Genomic DNA, 25,966 nt, shown 5'->3' on the forward strand with positions numbered 1-25,966 from the left:
CCCTCCCCCGAGCGTGTTTCTAGTTGCATATGTATCAGAAGATGGCCTAGTCAGCCGTCATTGGAAAGAGAGGCCCATTGGTCTTGCAAACTTTATATGCCTCAATACAGGGGAATGCCAGGGCCAAGAAGTGAGAGTGGGTGGGTAGCAGGGTCGGGGGGGAGGGTATGGGGGACTTTTGGGATAGCATTGGAAATGTAAATGAAGAAAATACCTAATTAAAAAAAATCATTAAAAAAAAAAAAGAATCACAGACTGGGCAGTTTAGAACAAATGAAAGAAAAAAAAAATAGACGCCCAAAATGTAGTGCTAAGGATGATCTAAAAAAACAAAACAAAACAAAAAATCCCTTAAAAAAAAAGATCTCGTGTTTCTGTTTTTATAATGAGAACATTCCTGGTACAGGGCGTGGAACCAAAAGTCAGTTTCTTAAAAAATTGGAAAACAATTAGATGTGTATCTTTTTAAGTGTTTTGGAGGCAGGGATGAAGTTGCTATGGGGGTAGAAAGGCTTGCTTTCCACAGAGCGGTTCCATCTGGCCCTGCCTTGCTCCTGGAGCCAAGCTGGGCAGCCCTGTGTGGGATAGAATTTCTTATGAGATGGGGAAACGGTTACATGTCAAATCATTATTCCATACTTCCCTCGAGATTGCTGTCTAGCTTTGATCTAGTAATAGGGAAAGGTTCCAAGTTCTTTTTCGGGGCCAACCCTTCTGTGTGCCGTGGTTACCTGTGTGATCTGGTAGGCTACTCTGCCATCTGGAAGGCTTGGCCTCCTCTCTGTTTCCTAAGATGGTCTATGCCATATTTCAGGATCAGACTTGGAATTGATATCCATTTGCACAAGCACTGATACCTTCTTCTTGGAGGTGATATTTTCATGCCTCTTCGCTCCTTGAAATCATGAGGTCATTTCCCTTCCTTCAGACCCTGGCTTAGAACCAATGTGGTCAACTTGGAGACATGGTTGTAATCGTCTGGCCAGGAGCATATTGCATGTGCAGGAAGCTAGGCTTTATGTTTAATAGAGACGGGTGCAGAGAGATGACCTGGAAAACCTGGGGAACGTTTCAAGTGGTTCAGAGCTAGAGACTGACATGGAATGCCTGGGTCATGGCTAGGCTGAGTGGCAGACAGCAGGGTGAGTGGCATGAGGGGCAGAGCTGGCGGTGAGGGTACAGACTTGGACTTCCAGGCTTCAGGCATTGAATAAGCAGGGGGTGGGGGTTCTCAGTCTGTGGCTCTTAGGGTATTGGAAGAATAACTCGTGTGGTACTAATGTCATAAATATGGGATAAAGGGTGCCCCCAAATGGGTGGGTCTTCTCAGAAACCCAGGGAAGGCATCCGACGTGTTGTGAAGGATACATGTATAGGTGCAGTCTTCGGTCTCATTTTTGATGTGATCTTAGACCACAGAGTTCAATTTCCTCGTCTGGAAAATGGGGTGGGGTGGGGTTGGGGGGTAACATTTGCATGGCTCACAGCATAACCATGACCATGAGATGGAACGTCAAGTGTTGTCTCTGAAATGAAGAAGACCTTCAATTCCCCTTGTTTCAGCTGTATCGTGCCCACCTTCTCTTGTGAGCAGACTGGGGGAGGCTCCATGGAACCCTCGTGAATGGGCTGTTTGCACACGAGACTGCCGGCAGCTCAAATGCTTGATACCAAGGAAGGTTGCTAGGGACAGTGGGCCCGTGGAGAGTGACTGCCAGTTTCTTATTGCCTTGGGGACAGAGGGGATGGGTTTGCTTCCATCCCTAAGGCCAAATGGAAGAGAGGTGTTTAATGGGAAAAGCAGTTAGAAGACACACAAGGTTTCTTGCTCTATCCCCATGTAGGATGAACAACTTGTGCTAGACACCGTGGGCACACAAGCTGTTTGACCTCAGTTTTCCCACTGAGAATCCCCTCCACACTTCCATTGCTATCTGTTTCCATGGGTTACTTACTTTGATTGATTGGATTACTTTATTGGAAGTATTATGTTCACTCTTATTTTTCAAATGGAGAAGTAAGGTCTAGAGGGTTTTCTCAATTGGCCCGAGGTCACTTGCTGTTAAGATCTTGTGTGTGCAGTGACAGGCTGGGTAGAGCCTGGTGGCTCCTTGGGCTCTCCCTTGAGTTAAATGATTGTGTCTTCAAGGATCACATTCTGTGAGGCTGATTGCAAAGGAAACCGTGCGATAAGGACTATACTCAGACCATCCCTGCCTGGTATGTGCTTGCTCTGAGGAGTTGCGTAGCACTCCAGGAATCACTGGGAGCTTCAACTTCTAACAACGTGGTCTAGATGGTCTACCCTTGTTCAGGCCAGGACATGTCAGGTCAGACATGAAATGCTTGGGATTCTTTTTTGTTTTCTGGGATAGAAGTTATCTATCATGAAAGGAGGCAGAAGAGAGTCTCAAAAATATGTCATTGTTGGATTTATGCTCTTTATATATGATGGGTAGTTGGTGTTTCCATACTTAGCTCAACCAGAACAGTGTTGGAGTCTCTCATGCTGTGCGGGGATTTTGTTTTGTTTTTGTTTGTTTCTCCAAATCTGAAGTGCTCTTGGATGGAACAAAAGCAATGTTAAAGGGAAACCTCTATTTTACTTTGCTGACTGCCTATTATAAGCTGAGCTGTTTTTTTACTTTAGAAAAAGGGTGAACAGGTGAGAGGATGTGGAATAAGATATATCCCAGCTCTGAAAGATAGTATCAGAGAGGAAATAATTTAAACTCTATCCACTTGACCTCATATGTCTGTAAAATCTTTGGTCAAAGGTGTATTACTTGTGAGGAGCCAAGAGAAATTCCACATAATGATGCCCTGGGAGAGGCCTGCATAGGACAGCTGCACCATGAATGATGGCCGCACTAGTATGTTAGTTAGTTACCAGCACGGTAGTACATGTTGATAAAACTGACCCCTGGGCGACTGTGTTGAGACACATTCTGACCAGAGCCTATAGGCAGCCTCCGCTTTGGCTGTGAGGCTTGCAGAATCTCTCATCAGAACGTTGGCTTGAAGATGGCTGCTTGCAACTGTGGTGGGACATTTGTGTTCCAGACGTAGGTGGGCACTGCTGCTGGTGACCCGGTGTTGGTGTTAAGTCACAACCGGAAATGTTAACCCAGCGAGATTAGCCTCTTTGGTGTGCAGATTTGAAAAACGAGCATTGAAGGGGCCACTTAGAAGTTTAAATAGACTTACTCTCCATTTTCATCTAAATATTTTATAGGAATTTCATTAGCGCTAAATGAGTTTCTCTGAATGGCAACGGTACCCTTTAAATTCTAATTAGCTAGCAAATTAACTAGTATTGGTTCTGATTAATCAGAATAACTTACAGGTACTAACGATTACTATATTTAAGCAAATGGAAGTCCTGGTTATCTGGCCTGGAGAGACTTTCAGTGGTTTAAGAAAGGCTCTCTGTATTATTATTATTATTATTATTATTATTATTATTATTATTAATATGAGCTTGCTCTAATTGTCTTCAGACACAACAGAAGAGGGCATCAGATCCCATTACAGATGGTTGTGAGCCACCATGTGGTTGCTGGGAATTGAACTCAGAACCTCTGGAAGAGCAATCAACGCTCTTAAGTGCTCTCCAGCCCCAGCTCTCTGTCTTTTATACTCTATTCTCTACCTTTATGAAGCCTTGATTGGATCCTCTGTGTGGACCGAGGACAGAATAAAGATGCCCTGACTGTCTTGGGTGGTCCTGAGAAGAGCATTGTTCAGAGCTTGTTCCTGGCAGGGATTTATCCTTACACACTGTGGTAGACGCCCTGTGATGTGCCCCCTGCATGTAGGCTGTTTCTGGGATATCACACCACAGAGCCAAAGGAAGTGAGTGTAGCCATCTCACCAGGGCTAGCCTCATCAGGGTCCTGGGAATGCACACACATGTTTGCAGAAGGTAGTGTGAGGAAACCTTGTGGCAATGTGCTGATCCATGCAATCCATCCCATGCCAGTCATTGCGGATCTCACTGTCACTTGGCCCATGAAAGGCACTGACAAACATATACATATTTCTTGTTTTAGAGTGGACTTTAGACATACTCATTGCTTCATGACTAGAATATTGGAAATGCCAACTTCTTAATGCGTTCCGTCTGTGGACATACCAGCTGGGGTGTTTTGCAAAGGGTCATAGGTTCACTTACAAGTGGAGCAGCCGGGATGTCCCCTGTCCCACTGAATGGTCAGCTCTCTGGTTAAGCAGGGGCTGCCAGCCTATAAGTGCAAGATCCCATGTCCCTGTAGGCATGGTCATGGAAGTGCCTTTAGACTGTCCCACCCTCTGGTGAGCCCATCTTGGCTCCAGCCCTTTCATGGGACTCTCTTGGCCTTCCTGTGGCTTCTCTAGACTGGGAGGTGCAGTTTCCACTACTAAGTGTTCCAAGAGTATTGGCTCCTGGCTTCTATGTGCTTTGAGTTTGTTCTTAGTGTATGCATGTATGTGTGCATGCATTCATGTGCACATGTGTGTTCAGTTATGCACAGATGCATGTATGTATGCCTGTGCATGTATATATGTCTATCTAGGAAAAAAAAAACTGACTGTGTTTTATGCTATTTCATATGCTACCTCAAAGCATTCTAGTTTACGAAGACCCAAAGATATACCCAACGTAGCCCTATTCCTAATGCTTTTGTGTCTACTCAAAATCCAGTGTCCTCAGCTGGGTGGTGGTGGCACACACCTTTAAACCTAGCACTAGGGAGGCAGAGGCAGTCAGATCACTGTGAGTTTAAGGCCAGCCTGCTGGTCTACAGAATGAGTTCCAGGACGGCTATATGGAGAAACCTTCTCTTTAAACCCTACCCACCCCTAAACCAAACCAAACCACCACCACCACCAAACCAAAAACCATTCAGCGTTCCCCTAGGGTGACCTCCTTCTGCACTGTCTTAGCAATTCTGAAATTTATCATCACTTTGAAAACAGCCCTGTTTGCTACTTGTAACTTGAGATGAGGCAGGGATCACACCTGGAAGTAGATAGCCACACCTGGAAACACTCACATGAGTATATTGGAACCCAAGACATGTCTTTGGCATGTAGAGGAGCAGGGGAAGTAGGTGAAGGCCTCCATGCTGAAAGCTGCTGTTTGCCGCCACGATGAGCAGCTTCAGAGCTTCCTCCCGGCAGAGCGCTGGTGATGCAGGGCTCCTGACCTTAACTCAGCCCTTTAGGATTTCCTTTTGGGAGTGAAGCCCTGCTCCCCTTGGCATCTGTTCCCATTGTCCCTCAAAGGAGAACATTCAGGGATGCTGCTCTCACAAGGACCTTTGGGAAGCCCTTTCTGCAGCCTCAATCCTTCTGGAAGTAATTCAGTGAAAACTACTGAAGTACCTATGCCACGGTAATAATAAAATACTCAGGACAAATGGAAAAAGTGAGCTTAACAGGTGCTTTGGTCTGAATGAAAAATGTCCCTTACAGGCTCGTTTATTTGAACACTTGGTCCCTAAGTTGGTGATGCTGTTTTGGAAGATGATAGAATCTTTAGGCGGTGGGGCATTTTGGAGGACTTGTATCTCTGCCAGTGGGCTTTGATTGTTTTTGTTTTCTTTTGGTTATTTGAGATAGGGTTTCTCTATGTAGCCTTGGCTGTCCTGGAACTCACTCAGTACAACCAGGGTGGCCTCAAACTCACAGAGGTCCTCCTGCCTCAGGATCCTGAGTGCTGAGATTAAAGGCATGCACCACCATGCCCAGCTTGGGCTTCAGTGTTTTATAACCTGGTTGTTACAACTTCTGTTTTCTCTTTCTGCTTCGTGTGTGTGTATGTGTGTGTGTGTGTGTGTGTGAGATGTGATCTCCCTGTTTCCTATTTGCATGTCTTATACTGCTGCCATGATGGACTGACTGTATCCTCTCTGGAATCCTTTTTCTCCTCTAAGTTGCTTTTCTCAGGGTGTTGTGCTGAGGCAGCAAGAAGTGACCGACTACACATCAGGGCTTGGTTACATGAAGGGAGTTCTTTAGATACAGTGACTTCCTAGAGCCATTTATTTCCACATGTCCAGCGAAGTCCACCAAAACATCCAGCATTTCAAATCTTCCTTGGTAGGAAGCTTCAGGCAATGGCACTGCCACCACCACCCACCCAACTGCTTGCTTTGCTGGCTCTCCTTCTTGTGGTGCTGAGAGACTTGGTTTGGAAGCTTGCAAACAGGCCTTCTTAGGGGTGTTTTGATTTATGCCCGGAACTGTGCTCAGGTGATTGGTGACTAATTAAGGTAGGGCTGACAAGAACCTTACAGACTTTTTCCTGGTGGAGGAAAAACTACCTCTAAATACTTACGGATGGTTTTCATTACCGAAATGGACTTTTTAGGATGCTACGGAGATTGGTAAAATTTTGCTCCTTAATATGGTATGGAGTCTGCATGATATATAGAAAACGACGTAAGAAACACTAAAAACATATTTCTTTACTTAGCCACTAATGAAAGTCTTTCCCAAGCGGTTATTAAAATCATATCCAGCGGCTTTGGCCTCCCACACAGCTCCGACCCCGATGGTTCCTAGTTCTTTCAGCTGTTAAGTAATTAGCGCCAAGGTTGGATCTGAATAATCTCCCTGTCTTGCTGGCCCCGGGAACTTTGTACCTGGACCCTCTTTTTGCCAGGTCCCTCTTTTTGGTTCACCTATCATTTTGTACCTTTGTTCCTTGCTCAGTTCAGCACCCCTGTCTGGGCTCTTTCATATGGAAAGGACTGAGAAAGTTTGTGTCTTCCCCCCATCCCCTGCACCTGTTCCCCACTATCAGGTCAGAGAGCTCTTGTGAAGCCTCCTGCCATTGGGGTGTGAGGGTAGTGCCCCAAGAAACGAGAGGTGAGGGATTAAGTTGTTTCTCCCACTCCCACTTCTGGCTCATAACCTTCTGTGAGTGGACAGAATAGCACATCTCAAACTAAGACAAAGTATGGGAAGACAAAGTATGAGGTCATCATTTAAAGAATTACATTAATTTCTCTCTGTTCCCCATCACCCCTCTTGTCTGTCTGTCTGTCTGTCTGTCTATGCATATAATCATTTGTCTTCCAACCTATCACTTAATTTCCAAACCTAATGTTAAGATAAAGGCCCTCGGTTTTGTTTTGTTTTGTTTTGTTTTGTTTTTTTCCTTTCTCATCTGCCTATGCCTTTCTTTGGGTTTTGTAATTGCTAGTTGACCTTTGAAGTCTTTGAGCATATTTATTGATCTACATGGATTCATGTGGTGGTTAAATATTATACTCATTTACTTTACATCTACACGTGTGGTCACCAGAAGCTTAGGTGTCTCCTCCTTCCTTCTCTGTCACTGATGGATGAATGGGCGTGCACGCGCACATACCGCCCCCCTTGTCCCCCCAGCCCCAGCAGGCCTTCTGAATGTTTCTCTGTGGAGTTTGAGCTTCTGGCAGAGGTTATAGAGTGACGGATCACATGCCTGACCACACAGTTGGGATTTTTCTGTCTTCTAGGACAGACAGAGTTGCTCTCTTGAATGTACAATTTAATAAATATCAAGAACATCTGCATTATATTGCCTCATTAGCGACATTGCCATGCCTTCTGGGGAAGCAGACAGGCACACATGAACATGTGAATTGTACCGTCTGTGTCTCTGGAACATGATTGGGGCACACCTTTTCATACAAGTGTGAGCCTTAGAAGGCAGAGGGACTGACTTGGTACCCCAACCCTCTTTTTGGAGAAGTGGAGGGTTTGCCTCACTGGGAGCTCTGCAAAGAGAGAAGCAGTGTTGGGGTGACTAGTGTGTGCACTGTGGAGTGAGTAGGCTTGGTTTTGAGTCTAGAGGGAACTCAGATAGGGGCAGGCGGCTCACGAGGGTGTCCACAGAACTCCCTCCAAGCCCTGCCATTCTCAAGACTATTCATTACAGAAATAATGAGGGAGAGTTGAGATGAGACGGGCAGGGAGGAGGGCAGATTTTTTTCATACTGGGTCTAAGTTAGGTCGACTTTGGGGGTTGCCATCAGGTTTCTCTGAATGTGTCACAGCAGAAAATGAATCAATATCCACACAGGTTTTGCCAGATGTTTTCTGTAATGTGTATTATTGCCACCCTCACTTTTGAAATGTGAATCTGGGACTCAGGGGGATTAAAGTCATAGGCCCAAGTCAACCCAGCTGCAGTGGACTTGAGCTTCCTTCCAGCTTTTGTGAATGTGTGTTGTATGGATACATACATGTATATGTTATATGGCTATACACGTATGTATTGTATGAATATTTACATGTGTGTGTTGTATATGTGTGTGTATGTATATATATATGTGTGTGTATGTGGTTATATATGTGTGTGTATATATGTGTACATGTGTATGTGTGTACATGTGTGTGTGTTGTATGGATATGTATATATGAGTGTGTGTGTTGTGTGTGTATATATGTATATATATATATGTGTGTATGTATATATGTGTGTATATGTGTATACATATATGTGTGTTGTATGGATATATGTGTTGTATGGATACATATGTGTGTCTGTGTTTTTATATATTATATATGTGTATGTGCATATATATGTATGTGTGTATATATGTGTGCATGTTGTATGTATATATGTATATATGTGTGTTGTACACATATATATGATGTGTACATATGTATATGTGTATATATAGATGTATATATGCGTATATGTGTATGTGTTGTATGGATACATATGTGTGTGAGTGTGCTTACCTGTGTGAGTGAGTGTGTAGGCTTGAGGATACCCTCCAGTGCTGAGGTTATGGACTTGTGCCAGCACACTGAGATTCTGAACTCAGGTCTTTCTGCATGTGCAGCGAACACTTTACCCACTGAGTGAGCTCCCAGCTTCCAGCCCATATCTTTGACCCCCAGCTCTCTATCTATGTTACTGTGGCTGAGAGATCCCCAGGAAATCTGGACAGCAATTTTCAATTGAGGAACAATAGACAGCATAGGTCATTTCTGCATCAAGGGGAATGAAGAGAAGTAAGATTTTCGAGGTTGACCTAGAAACCAATGTGTAAAATGCTCATCTCAAGTCTCATGGAATGGCAACCAGGGCTCAGAGCAGCTCTTACTCCCCTCCCTGTGGAGATGGCCTCTCCCTGGAATTACAAGGCAGGCACTGACAGATGTAAGAGTGGATGCTCAAGAGCAAATTAAAAATGCTTTGTTAAAAACCGATTCAGTGTGTGAACAGAGATGGGCATGAAGGTTGGGTCCCTGTGTTTTGAGAGGCTAATTACAGTGCTTGAACAATGAATGGTAAAATCAGATAGCCCACATCGCCAGAATCCACGGCTAAGCATTCACTGCAGAGTTAATGGTAGCCTGTGGAGGTCTGGATAGTTTGTAGCCATTTCTGACACCTCACTCCATCAGCTAGCGCTGAGACCACTCTGCTCTGAGGTCCCTGGAATCTAGGGATGCACATACTGATACATCTCGGCACTCTTGATTTTGAGACTCATTATGATATGGGATGCCACTACCTGGAGGCTGTGGTCAGGTTTTTGTAAAGAGCTTGATTGAAGCTGAGACAAGGGATTGTAGCTCGTGGGTGCTTCCCCTTCTGAGAGCGAGGCACTGCATCTGTTTTCTTCAAGCAATCAATTGCCACGTAAAGGGCAGACTCTGTGGCCCTCCTAGGTGCCAGGCTAGCTGAGTATGGGCTATGGCAGGGCAGGAGAACGAAGGAAATTTGATCAGTGGCAGAGAATTCTCTCATTTTGCCAATGACTTGGAAACTGGTCTCCAGGGCGAGTTTCCTGTAGAGCAGACCGGGTCCCCGTCTGTCTTAGCTCTCTGTGACACTGACATGACTGGGTTCAGGCAAGGAAGTTGGTTCAGGTAAGAGTAGTAGAAACAGTGACCACGGGGCGTTGCGTATTACTTTACTTACGTAATCTCCTGCTTTACTACTTCCATTGGTGACTTTGTTTTTGCTCTAAGAACTGGCCATGCTTTTTGGATGTACCTGGAATGATAGGAAAGCAAGCTGGAGGGAAATAGAGCTGCTCCCGCCTCAGCCCTGGCTGGAGTCATGTGATCATTTTGTCTAATTGTTTTTCTTCATTTCCAATCCTCCCTCCCTCCGAGACCCTGTTGACTGACTGGGCTGGCTCGGTCAGGAAGACTTACCCCTGGCTTCATAGTTCAATAAATACAGATGTTTCTTTTACTGTGATGGCACCTTGAGCATCATAGCACTCGGTCATTGGTTTCTCGCCAACAGCCATCATCACGGAAGACTTGTACTGTGTATGGCTAGCCTTGGAAAAGACAAAGCCAAAAAAGGGGGTACAGTGTATCCTTTAACATCATTGTGAAGTTGAAAGATTGTAAGTTGAACCGTTGCTAGGGCTTATCTGTCTTCTTAGGGACACTCCAAGCTAAGTAAACCATTCCCCCCCCCCCCCAAGGCTAGGTTAATTTTGTTGCTGGTAGTCTGTAATTTCATATTTATACTTTTCCTCTTTTGAAAATTTCTAAAATAGAGTGAATATTCATTGTACACGGATATAGGGATGGCGTGTGAAGAACAACAAAAAAAAGATTTTGAATTGACTTAAGGCCTCTGTTTCTAACAGTCTTTTTTACGTTCCTTTGGCTTATTTGTTTTGAATACAGCAAAACTGAGAGAATCCCTTAACCAAGGTTACATCTCAAAGAGCGCAAGCTGGCTGGAGTGGACTTAGGAAGCTTGAGTGGCCATGCTGTAGAAAGGGTAGAGGCTTTTATGGCACATAGTGAGGACATTTGGCTCATTCGCGTGGTGTGAACTTTCTTGTGCATTCTCTGTTTTATGTAGATCTACATACATGCAACTTTATGCATTTGTATGTCTGTCAGCATCTTACATCTCCACCCAGTCGTGTAATGAGTTGTAGCTTACATTCAGATGCTCTGGAATTTGTACCCGGATGGTGGCTGACTTTAGTTGGCCAGCAGGGAGGTTGAAGGGGGGTAAGGAAGGGGCATCCAGCTTTTCTTTTTGCCAACTGTTTTTTATATATGCTAATTTTACCACCTTGGTGTAAGGCTCTTTGGACCTTACTCTCTGTCCTCGTTTCTACTCTCAGTTCACCGCTGAGAGCTGTGGTTCCAGAAATATTTTAGAGGAGCTGAAGGATAACAACCCACCTTCTGGTCCTGCTCCCATGAGGGTCACAGTCACTGTCTAGGAAGGAAGAACTGTGACACTCTCTTCTCATAGCTACCTGTTGGTGAGAGAGTGGAATCTGTATGCCTTGGGGTTGGAAGTAGCTGAATCCCTCCATTACAGGCTTAGTCTGGGCTGTTGAATCCCAGAAGAGACAACAGCTTTTCTCTTTCAGCATTAGGCAGACCCCTCATGGGTATGGCTAGCATCCTCAGGTCCCAGTTAGATAGTGCCTCACCTTGTAACTCTGGCTGGCTTGGAACTTGCTGTGTAGACCAGGGTGGCCCCAAACTCACAGAGAACCACCTTCCTCTGCCTCCAGAGTGCTGCTGTGCCACTATGCCTGGCCAGTCATTTTAGTTTTTTGAGTTCAGGAGTAAGGTTGTTTGGGCAGCAGAAAAAGCATAAATCATACTCTATTGAAAAGGTGGCCTTAGCTGGGTGTGGTGGCTCACGCCTTTAATCCCAGCACTCGGGAGGCAGAGGCTGGCAGATTTCTGAGTTCAAGGCCAGCCTGGTCTACAAAGTGAGTTCCAGGACAGCCAGGGCTATACCGAGAAACCCTGTCTCGAAAAACCAAAAAAAAAAAAAGAAAGAAAGAAAGAAAGAAAGAAAGAAAGAAATGGTGGCCTTTTAGTTAGATCAGGACGAGCCAGGTATATTCATTACTTTTGTACTGCTGTAACAGAAGACCCTGGTAAATCTTAAGTTAGGGAAGAAAGGGCTCATTTTAGCTTAGAGTTATTGAGGGGCTTTAGCCCGTCATGGTGGGGAAGGCATGACAATAGGGACAGGAGGCTGTCGTGGCAGTAAGGAAGCAGAGTGGCCACAGTTTATACACACACAGGAGGCAGAGAGAAAGTAGGAAGTGGCGCAGACTATAAAACCTCAAAACACCTGCCCTCAATGATGTACTTCCTTCGGCAAAGCCCCAGAGGTTCCACCACCTCCCCATACAGTATTACCAAGTGGACACAAATGCCCAAAGACATGAACCCAAGAGGGCCATTGCTCACTTAAACCACAACAGCCAGTAAAATGGGTCCATACTGAAGGGAGCACGCTGGTCCACGACAAGGACACGGTAGCAAGGAGGAAAGCTGTAGAATGGAGGTTCTTGGGACATTTTAGAGATGGTTGATATGGGAAAAATGGGGTCAGGAGGATGGATTAGGTAATTTTCTATAATTGGATAAAAATACCACTATCAAAAGCAATTTATATATGAGAACATTTATTTTGGTTTACAGTTTCAGAGAGATGAGAGTCCTCTGTAGTAGGGAGGCAGGGCAGCAGGTGTCTGGAGCAGGAAGCTGAGAGATGACCACACCTCCAACCACTTGCAGAGAGAAAGGGAGAGCCCGTAGTGGTGGGGGCAGAGAGGCAACAGGTGCTGGTGCAGGAAGCAGACTGTCCACATTTAGTCACCCGGGAAACAGAGGGATTGGATTGGAAGTGGGGTCAGAGCTTGCTCGCTCGGACTTCCTCCAGCAGGGCTCCGCTACCAAGAAGTTCCAAAAACTTCTCCGAACAGTGCCACTATCGGGGGACCAAGTATTCAAACACGCGCTTTGGAGAGCATGGTTTGGTGGGCTATGCGGTACAGCAGCTAGGATGCTCATAGAAGATGTGCCTTTTGAAGATGCTCAGTCTATTCACACAAACATCCCTTACAAGACCATACAATTATAGCGGTTATGGTAACCTCATCTAAAAAGATATCTCACCCACTGAGGAATGGTCAGTAGGGCAGAAAATGCTGCAGGCTTCCAGGGGAGGTGCTTTGGGAAGCAGGCTCGACCCACACCTGCTCTGAGCTGCTCAGCTGTGGCAAGCTGGGAAGATGGCATCGCTGGAAGTTCTAGAGGGTCCTTGAGAAGTCAGCCTGTGGCTGGTGCTCATAGATGGGCTCATGTGAATTGAGCAACAGTGCTGGCATCTGAACAGTTGCCAAGCCAGAGTCACACAGTGGCCAGATTCAAAGTACCCTTGCTGGTGTGGATTGGTCTAAGAGGCTTGAGATTCTGTCAGGAGCATGGCAGTGCCATCCTAGGCTTATCCCCCAAATCCCAGTGTTTCGTATTGTTTAGCGAGCATCGGTTTTATGTTCTTAGGGTTTACAGATTAGGGCTGGTTCATTAATGTATCAGAATCACCTTGGGGTTGATTCATTAGCATATGAGAGTCAGTCTGCCTTAGGCTTGACTAATACTGAAGCTGCCTTGTGGCTGGCTCCTTAACATATCTTGCAAGCATGATTTTATTCCCATTCACACAAACTGTTTTCTCTTATGTTCCTAATATGAACCTATGGAAGGGGCACCATTTTTAAATCTCCACAGAGGAGATGGAGGGTGTTAGAGTCCTGGATAAATCAACAGCCACCAAAAACAACACCAGGACAAGTGATTTCTAGGTCTTTGGTCCCATGAGCTCAAGAGAATGGAATTTAGAGAGCAGGAAGGTGTGTTTAGGAAGGAATTTTATTATAAGATTATAAATTGGGGCTTGAGAGAAGGGAAGAGGAAGGACTCCTGAATAGAAGGGGTGGGCCCCAGAGTTTGAGGTACCATCGAGCTGCAGTCTAGGGGAGAAGAAGAGAGAAAGGCATGCCTTTTTTGACCAAGGGGACCAAGGAAGCAGTCACGTTCAGCGTCGGAGGTCTGCAAGCAGCTGCACAGTGGAGCGGGACAGGGGTTAGAAGACTTCAGAGAATGAGAAAGCCTAGCCTATCGGGAAAGCGCGCTTAAGCCTTTGGCAGGTGTGATGGCTAATCTTGGGTGTCAGCTTGGCACACCTGGGAAGAAGGCACTGAAATCAGGAACTGCCATCATCAGATTGGCCCGTGACCACGCCTGTGGGGGCGCATTTTCTTGATTTCTAATTATGTAGGAAGACCCAGCCTACCAAGGGCTGTACCGTCTCTAAGCAGGTGGCATGGGCTGTATAAGAGAGTTGGCGGTGAGCCTGGAAGCCAGCCTGGTGCAACAGTGCTCCTTGTGGTCTCGGTTTCAGTTGTAGGGTTCCCTTAGGGATGGACGGTAACTTGTAAGCCAAATAAATAAACCCCTGCCTCCTCCCGCAGCTGGTTTTCCTCAGTGTTTGTTACAGCAACAGAGACTCAAAGTGGGACATCAGGTGTCTGAAAAGATAAAAAGGCAAAAAAAAAAAAATTATGCTTTCTGAGTTAGAATTCAGAGAAGCAGCCAGACTTAAACATGGCAGAAGTTCTGCAAGCAGCTGCAGAGGGGGAGGGACTTCTGGACACTGCATTATCTCACTACGGGGGTAATTATTCTCCACTCCCAGTCGCTTTAGAATGTCTTCAGGTGAATCGGCTTTGTGATGGACAGGCCCAGCTGGGTTAACTCTTAAGGGAGGGGGTGATAGTAGCCAATGTTCTAATCTTTGGAGCAGATCACAGCCTTACAGGCCAGCGGTGGAACTGAGGTCCTGTTGTTTTGACCCGGAGGAAGCAGCCTCCCTGTAAGGAGCCTCAACTAAGCTCTGGTAGTGTCTTCTTCTCCCAAGGTATTTTAAACCCAAAGGAGGGGGCAGTAGTGATGCTTGCCTTTTGGTATTACAAAGGAAATGGAAAGCTATATATCCAAAACTGACCAGGAGAGCGGGCTCTATCCTCCAAGGCTCCCAAGGCTAACGGATCACTATCTAGCTAACTAATGTTTTCCCATGTCCTAGTTAGGGTTCCTATTGCTGTGATGAAGCACCATGACTAAGGCAATTTGGGGAGGAAAGGGTTTATTTGGCTTATGCTTCCACATCTGTGATCCAACACTGAAGGAAGTCAGGACAGGAACTCAAACAGGGCAGGAACCTGGGGGCAGGAACTGATGCAGTGGCCATGGAGGGGTGCTGCTTACTGGCTCATTCCTCATGGCTTGCTCAGTCTTTTTTTCTTATAGAACCAAGACCAGGGGTGACCCCATTCACAATGGGATGGACTCTTCCACATCAACCACTAATTAAGAAAATGCCCCACAGGCTTACCCACAGCCCAATCGTATGGAGGCATCTTCTCAATTGAGGCTCCCTCCTCTCTGATGACTATAGTCTGTACCAGGTTGACGTGACACTTGCTAGCACACACCCTCTCTGAAGTTGAAATCCTAAAGTCATTTAGGATCTGGGCTTTGTGTCATTCTGACTATATCCTGCGTCTTGCCATGAACTCTGCTCATTCTCAAGGCATCTACCTTAAAATGTCCTGATCCATCTTCAAAACACAACGTTGCTCTTCCTTTTGAAGAGAGGTGTGAGGTCTTTCACAGGCTCACAAGTTCTTTGGGTCCTCAAGTGGATTATGTGCCAACTGGTGGGTATCACAGTTCGGTAGGGACCTCTTGGGAGGTTCCCTTGTGTTCTGAAAAAAGGAATTGGACAGACACGTGGACTAGTAGTAAGCAAAGCGAGAGAACCCATAAGTTTATATTTTGATGGGAGGGACAGTTGGATCGAGGAAGGGATTCAAGGATCTCAGCTAGCAGCTGGTATAAAGGGCTATACTTTCAGGATGGCTGTAAAATTGAAGAAAAAAAGAAATTCTTATAGGAACTTTAAAAAAATAAGATTGTTCTTTGACATTTTCATACTGTATAAAAGGCATGCTAACTATTCTCTCACCCCGCCAACTTCCCATTCTCCCCACGAATCTTTTCCATATATACGCCTTTTTTTTTTTGTTTTTTGAAACATACACCCCTCCCTCTTTCATCACTAATAAGTCTCATGAAGAAGAAAAAGAAAAAGAAAAAAATCTCCCTTCAGAAATTTCGAGGTTTATAGCAGACTTGCAGAGATAATGCAGGAAACCCTTGTTTTTGTGCACCCCCACACTTCTGATCCTAACATCTTATCTAACCAGGTGTATTTGTTACAGTAAAGAAGTGTGCACTTACAGACAGCCGCTGAGGAAGAGCACAGGTGTGATTAGATCTCATCTGTTTTTTTCCATGAGCATCCCGTTTCTGTTCCTAGAGAAGTCTAATACACGACACTGCATTTAGTCACAGAGCTTGTTAGTTTTATGTCGACTTGATACAAGCTGGACTCTTGTGGGAAGAGGGCTATTGATTGAGAATATGCCTCCGTAAGATTGGCCTATGGGCAAGTCTGTTGGGTATTTTATTTTACTTTTTTTTGATTAGTGATTGATGTGGGAAGGCCCAACCCACTGTGGGTGGTGGCAACCCTTCGTTGATGGTTTTGGGCGCTATAAGAAACCAGGCTGAACAAACCAGGAGGAGGAGCAAGCCAGTATACAGCAGCACCCCTGTGGTGTCTACTTCAGTTCCTGCTACCAGGTTAGTGCCTTGACTGCAGCCCCGACTTTACTTTGTGACGGATTATGATCAAGACACATAAGCTGAAATAAACCTGTTCTCCTCCAAATTGCTTTTTTTGGTCATGGGGTTTTATCACAACGGTAGAAACCCTAACTCAAGACAGTCATTGTACATCTTACTGTTTATACAACTTTAATTTTGACTTCTCTCTGTTGTAAAAACTCAAGCTCTCTAGAGAATCCAAGAGAGTCCCAGCTTATGTCCTCCTCTGCCAAGTATGGCTAATCTCACTTTTCTGCCCTAAGCAATTCACGCTTCTTAGTGAACCAAGGTGGCTAGAGCAGTAGAATACTCTCCAAGTTTGGGTTTCCACTGCTGTTATAAATTCCATGACCAAACCCAAAACCAAACCAAAAAAAAAAAACCCAAATAACAACCCCCAAAAAACCAACCAACCAACCCCCCCCCCCCCAAAAAAAAAACAACTTGGAGAGAAAAGGCTTATTGCAGTTTACTACCTTGATTGTCGTCCATCACAAAGAAAAGATGGGGCAGGAAGTCTACACACAAACCTGGTGGCAGGAGCTGAAGCAGAGCCCACAGAGGGGCACTGCATGGAGCGGTAAGCGTCGTGAGGGAGTTGCCAACGTTGCAAGGTCTTGCCTGCTTGTAAGCCGAGGCATTGTCTGAGAGCCATCGGCCCTGATAACCTGCTTGAGTGACTAAGTGTGAACACTTGACGATGAGAATCGTGTCTGGTCTTCCTCCATGGTCTGTTGCAGTTGCCGGGAAAAATGCTTCAGATGCAAGAGATACATACCAGGTTTGTTGGAAAGCTCTCTTTATTCATCCCTTTGAGTGGATGGGTAGATTTAGTTATCCTTGGCAGTTGGGGCTACCTCTCCAGCTCCTCAGGACTTTTGAGATGAGGATTAGAGCCATTCTAAAGTGAATTGTCAAAGTGGGAAAGACCATCTTAGTCTACATTCTGACCTTAGATGTCAGGGTCCTACGCTACCTCTGGACTGCTAAAGCTTTTAGGGTTTGCCTTTGTGTTGTACATTCTGCTTGCCTCAGAGGAGTTCCCATTTTTGTGTTTTGCTGGTTATTGGCTGCTCCTGGAAGCCTCTCAATAGGTCTCAGTCTTCCATTGTTAAGCTGCTTCCCACCATGATGCCAGAGGCTTCGCCTGATAGTTCCTTGGGATTTTTTTCGTTTTTTAAGAAGCTAGTACCTTGAACAGAATTCAAATGCAGAGGCCCTTCTCACTGACCTTCAAAATATGTTAGTAGCTTACATGATAGTTTAATGTGGGTGACAACACAGACACACACACACAGACACAAACACACAGACACAAACACACAGACACAAACACACAGACACAAACACACAGACACAAACACACAGACACACACACACAGACACACACACACACAGACACACACACACACAGACACACACACACAGAGACACACACACAGAGAGACACACACACAGAGACACACACACAGAGACACACACACAGAGACACACACACAGAGACACACACAGAGAGACACACACAGACAGAGAGACACACACAGACAGAGAGACACACAGACAGAGAGACACACACAGACAGAGAGACACACACAGACAGAGAGACACACACAGACAGAGAGACACACACAGACAGAGAGACACACACAGACAGAGAGACACACACAGACAGAGAGACACACACAGACAGAGAGACACACACAGACAGACAGACACACACAGACAGACAGACACACACAGACAGACAGACACACACAGACAGACACACACAGACAGACAGACACACACACACACAGACACACATACACACACAGAGACACACAGAGTTATTTGTGTTTGCAGAGAATTTAGCTTCTCCAGCCAGCATTAGAATGTCTCCCTGCCATAAGTTAAGTTTTTCATGCAAATGTGGCATTACTGCCAAGGTTCAAATGCATATACACATTTACCTCTCCAACAGTGATGAACTATGCACAGTCTGCAGGTGCTAGGATCGGTGTAGGAAGCTTTCAGGAAGGGGCTGAGGTCTGTTGTCTGATCCGGTGTCTGACCTCAGATAGCCTTTGATATCTCCAGTAGTCATTATTAGGATAATTACAAGTAGAAACAAGGAGTGTGAAGATGGGATGGACAGTCAGCCATGGAAGGATGGACCCGTCGTCAGTGGGGTCCTGACTGAGGTGTCTGGCTTGCTAGGACTCTTGTTGTGAATGGCAAGGAGTCAAGAGCCAGGGTGAGAGATGAAAATGTCATTAGTTTATATTAGCATCATGAGCTCCCGTGTGGGCCATTTAGAAACGGGCACATTTGTCATTGTCCCTTGATGTCCAGAGTTGTTTCTGGGTAGGGCTAGTTGGCTGCGAGCTCCCAGAGAGTGGACGCCCTGTTCCTAAAACAATATCCATACTGTTGCGCTGTTCTGTCCTGTTGATTTTGCATCTTGCACCTTTGCTAGTTTTCCAAACCACTGGCCATACCACAAGGCTTCATTGAACAGATGGCATGAGACAGACGCATGATCTTGGAAAACCAGGGCCCCAGGGATCAAGGTACAGGCCTGCCTCATGCTTGGCACACACCTCCTGTTCCCAATCTGAAGCATTTTCTGTGGTAGGCCAGGGGTCTGGGCTCTGTTCTCTGTGGAGCTCTCTGTGCCTGTGAACTGTCTGAACCCCGGAGTTGAGTGTCGAGCATCACACTTGCACACACACTGCCAGGAGCTATGATCTGAGGAAGGTGGTGCCTGATTGGAGCCCTTGTAGGAGTTTCTGTATGACTGACACTTCTTGTGGGGGACTCAGATCGTTTGCCACGCTCTGCCATTCTGAACACAACATGTGCTTAGGCGCCTTAGAGAAGTGTGTCATGTGCTCAGCTTCTTCTCAGAAACGCAATGTGAATCTAGGAAGAGTGATACTTTAAACCTCTTCTTCCTTCCCACCCACTCAGGGAGCTTCCTAAGCCGAGGGTGACTAAGATCCGGATGGCTGATAATGCTGTCTTCTGGCTTGTTTGGTACCCTGAGGCAAGGCTCAATTTTGGATTCATTATGAAGCGTGACACTAATGGGAGTCAATTTGTCATGAGAGGAACTTTCGGGGAAAGGGAGGTCGGAGTAGAAAGAGGAATGTTCTGAAAGAAAACGAAAGTCGAGAATGCAGAAGAATCTTTCCTGTGTTCCCTTAAAGGCGCAGTGGTCAGGGCTCTCCATGTATGTCCTTTTTCCAAAGAGTTGAACACAAGCTTTCCTTAGTGGAATATCTCTGGTCACAAGGCTGCCCTGGCTCTCTTTATACTTAGGAGTCTCTGAACATCAAACTGTTGGCGAGGTTTTGACAGCAAATCTCCACCAGGAAGGATGGTGTTGACTGCTCTACCTGCCTTTTTGCTTGCAGCCCTGGAAGTGTGTGTGCTTGGGCAGCTTGCTATGAAGCCGTGGAAGGTTCCAAGGAACCGAGGACTCGGGTATACATGCAGAATTGCTATTTTAATACTGAATATTGAATTTCTTCCATAGCTGGGAGAAAGCCTTGGAGATCAAACTTGTGGTTGGGGGAATATGAACACCAGCCATAATCTTCTCCATGAGAAGGCTGAGATTTCTGAATGCATGTGATAGAACTGTGAGCTGAATGGAACAGGTTTTCATGGTGAAGGGCAGAGATTTCCTGGGTGGAGCAACTGAGAGAGCAGGGAGCGGTGAGCCAGGGCTGGTGAGTAGGAGGAGGGAGTGCCCAGAAGACAGGGAAAGGGTTTTCTAAGACCTTGCTCATTGGGTCCCCAAAGGCACGCGTGCTTTCAGGATTTATCAAATCCAGGAGGCAGGCCTAGTGGGATTAAGCCTTTAAGGGCTCACTGAGACATGTCCCTCCCTTTGCCTATTTTTTTTCCTTCCTCCCTCTTTCCCTTCTCATTGTGCACATGTGTGTGTGTGTGTGTGTGTGTGTGTATGCATGTGTGTGTGAATGCATGTGGGTGCCATGGTACACATGTGAAGGTCTGAGGTGCCCTCAGGTGTTGCTCCTCACCGTCCCTGTTGTTTGAGACATGGTTGCTTGTTTGCTGATTCTTTATGTCAGCTGGCACCCAGGCTCACAGGGGTTCTTGTGTCTCCTTCCACCTTCAATTTTGCCATAGGCACACTGGGATTTATGTTGTTCTGGGGGTGGGGGTGTTGTCCAGACTCCGTTGTGCACCAAGTGCTTAACCCATTGAGTTATCCCCCAACTCCACTGTCTTAGTAAGTAAGGTGTTAGTGTTGTTGTAATGAAACACTGTGACTAAAGCAAGTTGGGGAGAAAAATGTTTAGTTGGCTTCTGCTTCCACATTGCTTTTCATCACTGAAGGAAGTCAGGATAGGAATTCAAACAGGGCTGGAACCTGGAGGCAGGAGCTGATGCAGAGGCCATGGAGGGGTGCTGCTTACTGGCTTGCTCCCCATGGTTTGCTTAGCCTGCTTTCTTATAGAGCCCAGAACCATCAGCCTTGGGTGGCCTCACCTGCAATAAGCAGAATTCTCCTATATTAATCACTATGAAAATGCCTACAGGCTGGCAGCCCTACAGCCTGATCTTATGGAGGTATTTTCTCAAATAAAGTTCCTTCCTCCCAGGTGACTTTAGCTTGTATCAAGTTGGCATAAAGCCAGCCAGCACAAATCTTTTATTTTGAGGCAAGGTATCTCTTGTTTCTTCAAAATGGCTAATTGGTCCATGAGCTTCCAGCCACTTTTCTCGTGTCTCTTATCTCAACCATGGGATTGCTAGGATGGAAGTTGCATACCACAACATTTGTGTGTGTGTGTGTGTGTTCTGGAGGTTGAACTCAAGTAAACTCAACAAGATCATCTCCCTGAGATGTCTCTCCGACAACTCTTCCCTCTTGCTTCCTGGTCATTGTAACATGAATAGGCCACCATCATCTGCTTCTGTGGAGATGATGTTGCTGTGACGGATGGATTCATAGCGACAGGGCCAGTGATGAATCGTCAGAGACTAAGAACCAAACAGGGCTTTCCTTCTTATAAGTTGATTATCTCGGTAAAGCTCGGCTTGACGATAGCTGCTCTTCCAACCTCAGGGACCAGTATTTACCCTTACAGATAAATTCAATATTGTATGCCATTCACCACTGTTCTAGAGTTAGGAAGGTTTCTTAGAGCGAAAGTGACTGCAGGAACCAAAGTGCTCCAGTGTAATAAGCATTTGAAAAAAAATAGGGAGCAGGGATGCAGCTAAGTGACAGAGTACTTGTCTAGTGAGAACGAAGCCTAGGGTTTATGCAACACCACAAAGCCAGTTGTCAAAGTGAAAAAAAAACATTCAAAAAATTAATCCTCAATAAAATGTCAATAGCAGAACTTGTCACTATGTGATGCTAAGTTTTGTGACACTAGGGCTGGATATATCTGTCTCTGCTACCAGAGAAGGATCTGGTGTCAGATTCTGCCGGGGATAGTTGCTGGTCAGTCTGTGATCAGTAGCTGAACCTATGAGCAGCTGAGTGAGAGACAGACACACAGCCTGTGTTAGGTTCCAGGCCCCGGGGCTGTCTAGGCAGAGGCCCTCTCGGGAGCTGCTTGCATATGCTCACACCTGGCAAGGGCTGATGGCTGGGTACTGCTGAGTTCTTCCTGGGTGCTGAGGTTTGTGTTGGGGTGGGGAGAAAAGAGGAGAGAAGAGAGGTGACAAGAACACCCCAAGAAGAAAGTTCCACCCTTGAGAAAAATGGGGTTTGTTATGGAGGGGTCAGGGAAACCTTCATTAATAAGGTGGCATTTGAGCAGAGTGTGACTCATATGGGCAGACTGAGATTTCTAGGCCAGAAGAACTCTCTGTAAAGGCCTTAGACAAAAGGCTTGCCTGGAATATTCAAGGTCAGATGGCTGGAGAGGAACCAAGGTAAGCGAACAGTTGTGCACACGTGTGTGTTTGTGTGTGAATTCTGTGGGTCTTGCAGGACTTGGCATGAAAATGACATTCTAGGATGGGAAAGGAGCCGTGTAGGAAAGGGTCTCTGGGGACTATTCCACGGAGGACAGGGATGCCGTGAGAACTGCTGCTGCATCAGGCCTCTCAGGCCAGGTTGATTAGGTTCGGGGAGCTGAAGGAAGAGCTAGGGACCTCCGGGGTGTGGCATGGAAGAGGAGGGTGGATCTGAGTCTGCCTTAGTACCTGGAGTAGTTGTCCCTGTTCATAAAGGGGGAAGGAACAGGTTTCATTACTGTTTTATTGTAAAAAGGTGATAAGAATATTGGTGTCTGTCTTACAGCCTAGGTTTTTGGCCTGACTTTTAGCATATGCCCCCTTTGCAATTAGTCACCTTGTAGAAAATGACTTGCCACTTATTGAGGACATTGGCAATGTTAGTGGTCGTCCAGGAACCAAACTGAATCTCTCGGCAGGAAAGGTTTGATTTAAAGAGGTTTGATTCTTCTGGGAGAAGGAGTTCTGTGTGCACACAAGGTTTTAACTTAATTATTTTATTGGAAAACTGTAGCACTGTGGTTAAAATACGCTCACTCAGGACCAACTGCTCCGAATGCAGCAACGAGTTTGGGCAAAGAGAGACTGTTTATCTTTGAGTCCACCCTCTTGATATTTGAGGCATGCTGTTTCGGTGTGGAAATGGTTCTTCTCCTAATTTAGGTCCCTAGACACAGACGTGGTGGGGCTTTCCCATGTTCCCATGCATTCAGATCATCAATTCAGGCGAATCACCTAAGCCAGACTGGTCAGTAAGGAGTCTTTTCAAAAGTTAAGTTTCTTTCCTTCTCTGAGCTCTCTCTGCTTGGAATCATAGATCACCCTTGTTGGTCCAGGTTGGAAATTGAATCTGAGACACATTCCTGATCCTGCATCAATAACCTGCTTTTGAACACCTCCCCCTCCCAGCCCTACCCCACCCGGACGATTCTTGTATACTTTAAAGTTTGAGAAGGACTGAGTGAAAACAGTTGAAAGGTTTCTGAAGTGTACTTGGCTTTGGGATCAGCATTTTACTGGGGGCAGCTGGGTTTAAATCCGATGAATGCTAGCAGGTGTGAACTGAGGGCAGCTCTGGATACTCGATACTCGGTTACAAATCAGCCTTAACACTACCTCTAGCAAAGCAGCACCCCATAAGTGCTCCCTTCTATAATGCTGTGAACCCTCCCTCAACCTTGTAATCTTGTATGTATGCCGACGTGGAGCAGAAAGCCCCGCCCCCCGCCTCACTTATAAGAAAAGGGTCAGTTAGTGGGAGTCGTGTGAGTGGCGGAAAAGCCTTACCTACTACAAACAAGTAAGTAAAATATGAAAAATGGAATTGGTTGGCTAGCCTCGGTGCCTCTGCAATGTGGAGCAGGTGCAGCCATTGGCAGAGATTGGTACTGCCGTGAGTGCCGCTTGATATACGGTGGCGCACTTGTTTGGAAAATATTGCCCAAAGATTTCTGAAGTTGTTTGTTGCTTTTTCTTTAAGCATGTCTCTTGTCGGAGTGAAGAGAAAATTACTCGTGTGGGATCTCGAGAAGTAAAGAAAAAAATTGTTAATACCTCCTCTGAGAATGGTTTGTATTCGGAGCTGTTTATGAGCGTCACAGATCATTTCCAGCTTAACGCACAGTTGCTATTAAACCAGGCAGTGGTGAAGTTTGCGCATGCGCACAGCCTCTAGATGCTACTCTGCTGTCTCCGGCCTGTATGCTGTGGGTCTGTTTTTTAAAATCAATGACATGATCTACATGGACCGAAAATACCTGGCTCTTGTGCAGAGACCCTGTTTTGAAAATCATGTCTCTGTTAAGGATCTTCAGAAATCCCAATTTTTACCGCATAAGTTGGAGGCAGTCATTTTTTTTTTTGATGGTGCTGATAGAAACTCAGTGTCACACCCTTCATTTTTTGTTTGTTTTTGTGACTTGTGTCACTCTGGGCAGTGCTCTTAGTTCATCGTTGGTGGATCATAGACCCCACGAAGAGTAGCAGATTTCCCTGCCTAGTACCTGGTTAAGACCTGTGCAAGATGGTGATCTGGGTCCAGGGTGAAGCCTGTGGTCTCAGACAGTGGGACCTGAATCATGTAGGGTGTTTTTCATGGCTCTGGGTGATGTCCAGCAGTGGTTCTCAACTATGGAGCCCTCGTCCCCAGAGGACATTTGACAATGTAGACAGTTTTGGTTGTCATAATCTTGAAGGCAAAGGCCAGGTATATTGGCTAGTTGAGTGTCAACTTGACACAGGCTGGAGTTATCACAGAGAAAGGAGCTTAAGTTGGGGAAATGCCTCCATGAGATCCAGCTGTAAGGCATTTTCTCAATTAGTGATCAAGGGGGGAGGTCCCCTTGTGGGTGGTGCCATCTCTGAGCTGGTAGTCTTGGTTCTATAAGAGAGCAGGCTGAGCAAGCCAGGGGAAGCAAGCCAGTAAGTAACATCCCTCCATGGCCTCTGCATCAGCTCCTGCTTCCTGACCTGCTTGAGTTCCAGTCCTGACATCCTTTGGTGATGAACAGCAATGTGGAATTGTAAGCTGAATAAACCCTTTCCTCCCCAACTTGCTTCTTGGTCATGATGTTCGTGCAGGAATAGAAACCCTGACTAAGACACCAGGGGTGGTACTGGTGTCCTGTACTGACAGGATAAACTGGGGTTTATCCAGGTCCAGATGTCAGTAAGCCTTGGTAGAGAAACTATGCTTTAACAAAATTGCCCGTTTTAGTGGGTGGAGGATGATACTAGGTAAACTTTAGAAAACACACAGTGGCTAGGCAGCGGCTGAAAAGATGTCGGCTTTCGAACATGTTCCGTTGCATACTGCCATAAGTGACGTGTATTAGCTCCACAGCTCCTCTCTATTCATTTTCAGCAGGTTGCGGAGTGCGTTGATTTGACTTGAACTTAGCCAAAGTTGCTTAAGTTTGGGGTGACTGGGGCATAGAGTGGCAGGATTCTACAGTACAGCGCTTCTCTGCTCAGCCCACTTCTGGTTTTCCATTCGTTTATTCTTGTTCTTTCTCTTACCTTTCCCTTCCCTTCTTGCAGATGCCTGTCGTAGACACTATGATCAGTTCACCCTTGACTAAGTCTTCCGTGACTGTCATGGAGACAGCCCTGGGGGTGTCATGATGCTGAATGGGTTCAGGGTCCATTTTGAGGACCCTGTGGCTGCTGGGAATCTTTTTCTAACACGGTAGAAACCAACTCCTCACTGTCTTCCCCTTGGCTGGGCTGCCTTCAGTACACGTTATACATTATGACGATTTTAAAATTTAAAGGCAAACCTTTGGTATGTGTGTGTAGCCCCCGGTGGTCTTGAATTTACAGCCTTCAGGCTCCTGATGCTGAGATTACAGACTTGTGGCCAGGCCGAGCCTATGGTCATCACTCTGATGCCCGAGGTGGAACCTCTTTTTCAGGTTCTAAGGCCTGGCTTGCTTTCTCCGTTCTGCCCCTGGCACATGGCTGC

The 25,966-nt window shown here is 46.0% G+C and overlaps 1 protein-coding gene across 12 annotated transcripts in view; it reads left to right on the top strand.

The window, feature by feature from the left end:
• Positions 1-25,966, top strand: part of Ldlrad4 (low density lipoprotein receptor class A domain containing 4) — a 322,460-nt gene that overhangs the window by 17,090 nt on the left and 279,404 nt on the right. The gene's annotated exons all lie outside the window — the stretch shown is intronic.

This window comes from Mus caroli, unplaced genomic scaffold (assembly GCF_978045245.1).
Source record: "Mus caroli unplaced genomic scaffold, Mus_caroli_1 scaffold_19, whole genome shotgun sequence".
NCBI lineage: Eukaryota > Metazoa > Chordata > Mammalia > Rodentia > Muridae > Mus > Mus caroli.